The sequence below is a fragment of the Sciurus carolinensis genome, chromosome 1, assembly GCF_902686445.1.
Source record: "Sciurus carolinensis chromosome 1, mSciCar1.2, whole genome shotgun sequence".
NCBI lineage: Eukaryota > Metazoa > Chordata > Mammalia > Rodentia > Sciuridae > Sciurus > Sciurus carolinensis.
This window is the reverse complement of record NC_062213.1, coordinates 84663045-84671267: the sequence shown is the minus strand read 5'-3', so window position 1 is coordinate 84671267 and position 8223 is coordinate 84663045. Positions and strand designations below refer to the sequence as shown.

At 32.3% G+C, this 8223-nt stretch overlaps 1 pseudogene; it reads right to left on the bottom strand.

Moving 5' to 3' along the window:
• Positions 1-2737: 2737 nt before the first annotated feature.
• Positions 2738-6006, bottom strand: LOC124984887 (40S ribosomal protein S12-like; annotated as a pseudogene).
• Between the last annotated feature and the right edge of the window lie 2217 nt (positions 6007-8223).

Below are 8223 nucleotides of genomic sequence, written 5' to 3'. Positions count from 1 at the left end.
GTATTCATACATAGGAAAGTTACATCAGATTCATTCTATTCTCTTTCCTATTCCTGTCATCACTCCCTTCCCTCCATTATCCTTTGTCTAATCCATTGAACCTCTATGCACTCCACTGTTGTGTTACATCCACATAGCAGAGAACATTTGATCTTTGGTTTTTTGGGGGTTAGCTTATTTTGCATAGCATAATAGTCTCCAGATTCATCCATTTATTTGCAAAAGTTATAAACTTATTATTTTTATAGATAAGTAATACACCATTGTGTATATGACATTTTCTTTATCCATTCATTTGTTGAAGGACACCTATGTTTGTTTCATAGCTTAACTATTTTGCATTGAGCTGCTATAAATATTAATGTTGGTGCATCACTACAGTATGCTGATTTAAAGTCATTTGGGTATATACTAAGGAGTGGGATAAATGGGCCAAATGGTAGTTCCATTCCTAGTTTGTTGAGGCATCTCCATACTGTTTTCCAGAGGGTTGTACCAATCTGCTGTTCCACAAGCAATGCATAAGTGAACCTCTTTCGCCATATCCACACCAACTTTTATTGTTACTTGGATTCTTGATAATTATCATTCTGACTGGAGTGAGTTAAAATCCCAGTGTATGTTTCCTGCTTCTTGAATTAATTTTTGCCATGTAAAACTGTATTTATCTTATACATCCAAAGACTTTTATTGAGGTATTATAATATCTTATTTAGATATTAATTTACAGTTAATTTTATAAATATTCATCTTTTGACTTCTAGTTATTACTTCTGGTAATGCTGAAAAAATGAAATAATATTATAATGATTCGAATAATAGGGCATTTGAAATTGAAGTTTAGAAATAGACTGTGAAGTGAGGAAAATAATTTCTACCTTATATATGATTTAAATCTGCTATAGTTTGGAAAAGTTTGAAAACAACTAAGATAAGGTTAAGTAAGAGAAAAAGTTCTTCATTTGGGCTTTCTGTTACTCATAATATCTGTCTTTAATCCATCATTCCTTACCAGTCAGCTTGGTCAATAAATAGTTCTCATAACATCATTGATCATATTTTTGCATAGTAAATGGGAATAAAAAGAGAAAACTGACTTCATGTCATAAAAGATAAAGTTATCTCAAGGAATAAAACTAAAATCATTCATTATGACAATTTTTAAAAATTGTAGTTTCTTGGAATATTAAAAATGCATATTTTGAATGCAAAATTAAAATGTATATTTTCATGACCTTTTGCCCTTTCTGAGTTTTCTGCTCTTTAATATGTAACTCTGACATCAGTACCAATGATTGAATCCTAAAAAAAAAAAAAAAAAAAAATTGAAACAGTTCCCTGGCTACAGTCAAAATCTTGCTTCTTTAGCACAATGCTCATTATGTTGGCATAGAAAATGTCACCAGTTAATGAATTCTACTGTCATTCTTCACTGTTTAATAAAAATTTTCATATCAAGTGAGCTCTTTCAAACCACTCTTCATTTTTAATTTAACAAAAAAGTTTGACCCTTCACAGACTCCCCAAATTCATTAAGTGTGAATACAATTAATGTCTCAAGATCTTCACTCCTGCAATTTGTGTCTATTTAGCTAAAGAGACAGAAAAAAAGGGAGAAAAAATGCAATGCAAGATCACTTATAATGCCCAGATAAATGTGTGTGTGTGTGTGTGTGTGTGTGTGTGTGTGAGATGGAGAATAAATTCTGTTTGGAAATATTTTCTAATGTTTCATGAAGTTGTTATTTTTTAAAATATTTGTAATTGGAGAGTGAGTTATAAAATAATAGCTTTAGAAAGAGAAATTTTAATCAAAACAAAAACTGGATATGATTTTGGAAGCAGAAAATACCTTGGTTCCAAAAGAGAGTTAATATTTTACTATATTTTTGACTTGGAAATGATACAAAGAAACCTCATAAAGAAAAGTCATAACCATTGTCATCATTTACCTGTACCCTCAGGTTTTGCTTTGGTGAATCTCACAAGTTGCATTTGGTTATTTACCAAACAATAACTAGACTTTTTTTTTTTAAATTCTCATTGTACAGCTACATGCAAGCTGATGGGGGACTAAGAAGGATTTAATTACTCTGCTTGGAAAAAAAAGTCAAATTTTCTGTACAATTTCCTATATGTACAGTTACCATACAGCTAGATTTAGCTTAGCATACTTGTCTTTCACATATAAATTAAGGGACTTCAACCTGTCAAACCCAGGATAAAGATGGGATCTTATGGGAGACTATAACTTTAATTCATAGTAAAAAAGTAAAATAATAAGAAATAGTAATAATATTTCAAAATAAAACTACTATTTTTATTTTAAAATGCCTACGTTGGAGTTTCTGTTCTATCCAAAGTATTTTTGTCACTGTCATAGGATTACAGAAGGAACAAAAGTCGGTGCTGCAGCAATAATATTGTTATACTTCAAAACTGCTAGGAAAAATCTTCAGCCTCTAGAACAAAAATAATACAAACTTCCCTGTTTTGTTGGATTTGAAGATATATTATCACAGTGGTAGATTTTGTCAGGCAACACTGAATGACAAGGAATGGGAAACGAATTACTTAGGCTTGGCCAGTTGATGGTAAATATTCTCTTTACTGGATTTCTTATTTCTGCTAAGAGTGGTTCTCCTGTAAATTTATCTTTATCTTAGATTCTTAGACATTTTGTTCAACTCATGATGACAGCTGATTGTAAGGTTGTGTAGTACATGATGTTTTCTTCTTATGCAACCCACACACACTGGCAGATGCGCCACCACTGAAAAACAGATTCCTCTGCTCTTGGTCCTGGTGGCTTGGATATGATGTGACAGACCATGTCCATGAGAACAAGGAACTGAGTCTGTAGGAAATTTTTCATTCTGCCTCCAAATACTGTGGCCAGAAACTGACATGTTTCAGGGACATTCGGAAACTAAATTTTTAGGAGCAAAATATTTCAAGTACATAAAAACCATTTTGTAATCAAACATATCAAAAAACAGTTTAAAATGTGTAGAAATAGAACTTTGTAATGATCTTTTTTGTAATTTTTATTCATTTATTTCAATATCACATATGCAGAAGAGGATAATATCTTATTCCCCTCTAAATATACCGTGACAAATCTTAGTTACTGTCTCTTACAACTATTTATGAACTATTTTCCATAATGAGTTAGGAAGCTATTGTATCTGCTCAAAGGATTGCTGACAGAAGTTCTCCTCAAAACCATACAAATAAAAGTAAATTGGTGTGGACTGAATTTAAGAAAGCTTGAACAGATAATGTTGTATACTGGGGAGTCTATAGTGAGATTAGGTAAATAGTTGTGTTGCCAACTGTTCTCTGCCTTCACTTCTTAGAGCTTTCCCTGTCTTTCTTCATCTATCAAAAGTAAACAATGGTAATAAAAGCTGCTTCATAGGGCTCTTGTTATTTTAAAATGAAAGCAATGCTGGTGAAGTACTCTCCTAACAAATATAGTAAACTCTCATTAAATGTTTACTATTTTGTTTGTTGTTATTATCTCTGATGTCAGTCATAGTTTCAAATACTGGTTCAATTCATTATTAAAGAAGTAAAAATAGGATAGCTATTCAAGTCAAAGATGTTCTCTCATCTGTAAATTAGATATAATGTCTATATAATAGTATTTTAATAAACATTGAGAAAAGTTATAATGTATTATATCATATATGCTGTATATCTATGCCATATATATAAATATATATATATATATAGTATCATATATGCACACATGCACATACACAGAGAGGGAAAGAGAGAAAAAGAGAATTCAATATGGCCAAAAGACAGTAATTGAGTATTCAAGTGTGTGTTTGGGTAATGCAGGAGCCTGGCATGCAACTGTTGTTCTATAGTAAATGTTAGTCTCTTATCACTTACATACACATTTTTTTCACAAAAAAATATCGCATATTCGGATTTATATTGTTAATCAGAATACTAGCAAAATATCTTAAATTTTACAGACATTGAAAAATGTCTGTAAATGGCATACATAAAATTGGCATACATAAAAAATGTCTTCTATCCTGTACCAAAGACCAAATGTTTTCTCTGATAAGTGCATGACAATATATAACGATGGGGGGTGGCAGGAGGAAGAGAAGAATGAAGGAACTTTGAATGGTGTAGAGAAAAAAAGGGGTGGGAGGGGGTAGGAATAGAAAAACAGTAGAATGAAACAGACATTATTACCCTATATATATGTATGACTACATGAATGGTGTGAATATACATTGTGTACAACCATAGAAATGAAAAGTTGTACCCCATTTGTGTACAATGAATCAAAATGTGTCTGTAAAAATAAAAATATTTTAATAAAAAAATTTTTTAAAAAAATGTATTCCCAAGGCATACTGAAATTGGATAAAGAGTCATCATGGAATGGTAAGTAGACATTTGCATGATATTAAACTTTAAGATATCAAGCTGCAATTAAGGTTTTCCATACATCAGCATTCCTAATTCAAGATAATTCAAGATATATAAATGGTTTGGTCTGTTTTGGTTATTGATCACCACTAGAAAAGAGAATGGCATGAAGATCATGTTATTCATATTATCTAATAAATAATAAATGAATGAAACCAATGTTCATCATTCTTAATTTTCTCACTTCCATTATTACTATCTCTTAGAATCTCAGTGGCTCAATGCCAGCATTAACTGAGCGTCTAACAACCAGATAAAGATTCTTGCTTCAAAATTCAGGATGCCTACTGTGTCCCAAACCTACATGATTTTGAAGTGTAAGACCTAATAAGAACTAACTACAGATCACCATCTTTTAATTCACTTTCACAAGGTGAAACATTTTGTCATTCTTCTGTGATCAACCAACTCTGTCCAAGCTGCAACCAGGTCAGGTGACAGAGACATAGGAGACTGCATCTTCTTGAGCAGGGAATCTCTGGTGGGGGTAAATCTCAGTACTTTACTAGGTTGCCTCACAGTTCGCTGAAATTCCTCTGATTCAAAACCCTAATATTCTTGAAAATATTCATTCAATTGCACATGATTAGTGATGCCAACTTATAGGCTTAGTTATTATTCTTATATTGAAACTGTTATAAATATTTCAATACCCAAGACACTAAGACTAAAAATAAAACACTGTTGAAATATTTTCTATATGACATTTGACTTAAAAATCACAAGTGCTTCTCTTTTAGACTATAATCTCCATGAAGACAAGAGCCAACCATATTTATTCACTATTTTGCTGGGTCTATTTTATTTAACCCCTCAAATTTCTTCTCTATCCTGTTGCATGGCAGGATTCCCTTGCCTTCTATTTAAGTACAGACAAGAGGAACACCAACATATCAAAAGGTGGAAGAATCTGAGATCAAAATATTTATTCCCCCAGTCTTATAATTCACAAAAGATATAAAAAGTTCACATTTTGGTTGTATTTTATCACACTAGTTCAATTTTAATACTCTTGTCTCTTGAATTATTATTGAGACCCCCTGTAGATAACAAAACCTGTGATGTTTGCATGTCTCCTATAATTTTATATATGCATGCATATTCTCTTATACACACACACAGTGTGTGTGTATATGCTAAAAATTTATTTGCTCTTTTCTTGCATTTGATGTACTCTTTGATGGTATCCTTGGCCTGAGATTCTTTGTTATAGTCCTTACCATTACATAACTACAACCAACCACTTTACTGGGTTTGTCCTCTTCAGTCAGTTTTACAGAGGCCTACCCATTTTCCTAGTTTCTACTTGTCATCGACCTTAAAGACTGATTTGGTGCTCAGCACAAAGGGACTCCACCAATTTGGCATGCATAGGTTCATTACAGTTGAATGCAAGCACACAAAGATGGGCTTGGTGCTTGTCTAAGGTTTGGCAGTTTTGTGAATTCCAGGTGCAAGGCCATTGTCATTGAGAGTTGTCTTCAGCACCTCTTGTAAAGCAGTATTGACATCCATTACACCTCCAGCAACAATACCTTCCTTGGTCATGGCAGTGGGTTACAGGTGAAGCTGAATCCTAAACCAACCTGAACCTCTGCCTCTGCCTCTGTGCATAATATATATAGTGTGTGTATATGGCATAAATATGATACATATATATGATATATATATATACACACATCATGTATTTGTTATATATATATATGATTGATATATATATATTATATATATATATATATATATATATGATGTGTATACAAACACACATACATCTCACACATACACAGACATTATGCTCCTGGGGATTGAGGCCAGGGTCTTATACATGCTAATACATTTTACATTATCGATAATAAAAATAGATAATTTAGGGGCAAAAGGACTAAACTAATTGTGTTGTAACCAGGGTAACATGCAGCAATCAGAACCACTTACCATCGTAGATAAAAATACATGTTAATTAGAAAACTAGAGCTACATTTTCATATTTATTATAGCAAATCATTATTTATAATATGTTTTGAAAAATAAAATGAACCAAAGACTAGATTATGAAAATCAAGAGTTTGGAAATAAATTATCCCATTTTTTCTTCAAGAAAGGCATTGTACAACAAATACTGAAAGGAAGAGAAAATCTTGGTTTAGGATCTTACTATAAACCATCCCTACTGATATTTCATAAAGTCCCAAAACAGCAAAATGAAGTGAAAATAGACTCTGTTGCTTATATACCAAGTTGGTATATAAGTATATGCTACATAAGTAGTTTTTCTACTATACTGTCTAGGGGATGATGACAGAAAAAAATAGACTATACATGTTCATTACAGACTCTTTTTTTTCTGAATATTTTTGAACCTCAGTTGATTGAAATTCCAAAAGTAGAACCCATCTACATGAGAGGGTCACCTATATTTATTACTAAATATAAATAAATATAAAGTGAAAATTGACTTTAATCATCATGGATTTCACACATTCTCCTCTTTTGGGTTCAGAGAATTTGTGATTAAATTGTAAAACAAAGCTGGATTTGTAAAAAAAAAAAAAATGACATTACACTGCAACTTCAATGAAAACAACAGAAAAAAAAAAACCTATCTACAATGGAATAGCAGTAAGTCCTTAAATGCACTTAATGAGACAAGAAACTTAAAAATATATTCATAAGTCCTGTCATAGCTTCTTAGACACACACACACACTCACACACACATATACACACACATATACGTGCATGCATTCTTGCTCTCAATTTACGTAAAATATTTGACCTTTTCACATTAGTCAAAGTTTTTTTTTTTCAAGTAAAATTTTAATTGTAATTGACTGTTTTCAAAATTCTATAATAGTCCAGGAACAATAGAGGAAAAATAACTAAAGAATATATGGTAAGGAAATGCTACACTAAGGTCTTAGGTATTGCAGGGAGCTGAGAACAATTTCAGAGGGATAGGGACCATGTGTATGTGCTTTAATTTCAAAAAGGACAAATCAAATTATATGTGACTGCCACAACCTGCATGGTCAAAACTTAGAAAACCAGTGAGGGGTTTTGGGGGTAAATAAAGACAAACAAACACTTACAGAAATAAAGCTGGGACCAGATGGGACACCATCCTCTGATGGAGAAACAGTGACCCAGACCTTGTACAGTACATTTATTATAAAAGTTTTATCATGGGAAAAGAGGGGTGGGAGGGGTGGAGGGGGAAGGAAAAAATAACAGAATGAATCAAACAACATTACCCTATGTAAATTTATGATTACACAAATGGTATGCATTTACTCCATGTACAAACAGATAAACAACATGTATACCATTTGTTTACAATAAAAAAAATTAAAATTAAAAAAAAAAGTTTTATCACAAAAGTTACTTGTGGGAAAGTTTCTACAAAGCAGATAGGCTTGAAGTTTGTGGAATGTGCCAGACATTGTGGTTATCTTATTATGCCCAGAAATCTTTATCCCTGGCAGCTGGTGTCTGAGCTCAAGGTAAAGATTGATATAGTTTCATGGCTTTGCACAGAGCTTCCATGGCAACTGAGTTATCTTGTTCTGTACCTTTGCACAAAAATTTCCCAGCACAAGTGCAGCCACAGCCATGAGGCAGTCAGAGATCATGATAGATGTCACTGCTCTCCACACAGGGCTTACACATAGAGTTATGAAATGTATCCCCTCACTTTAAATATTGACATTTTCACATCGGTATATGTGTATATATTTACACATATGTAATGTACTTCTATGCATTAGTG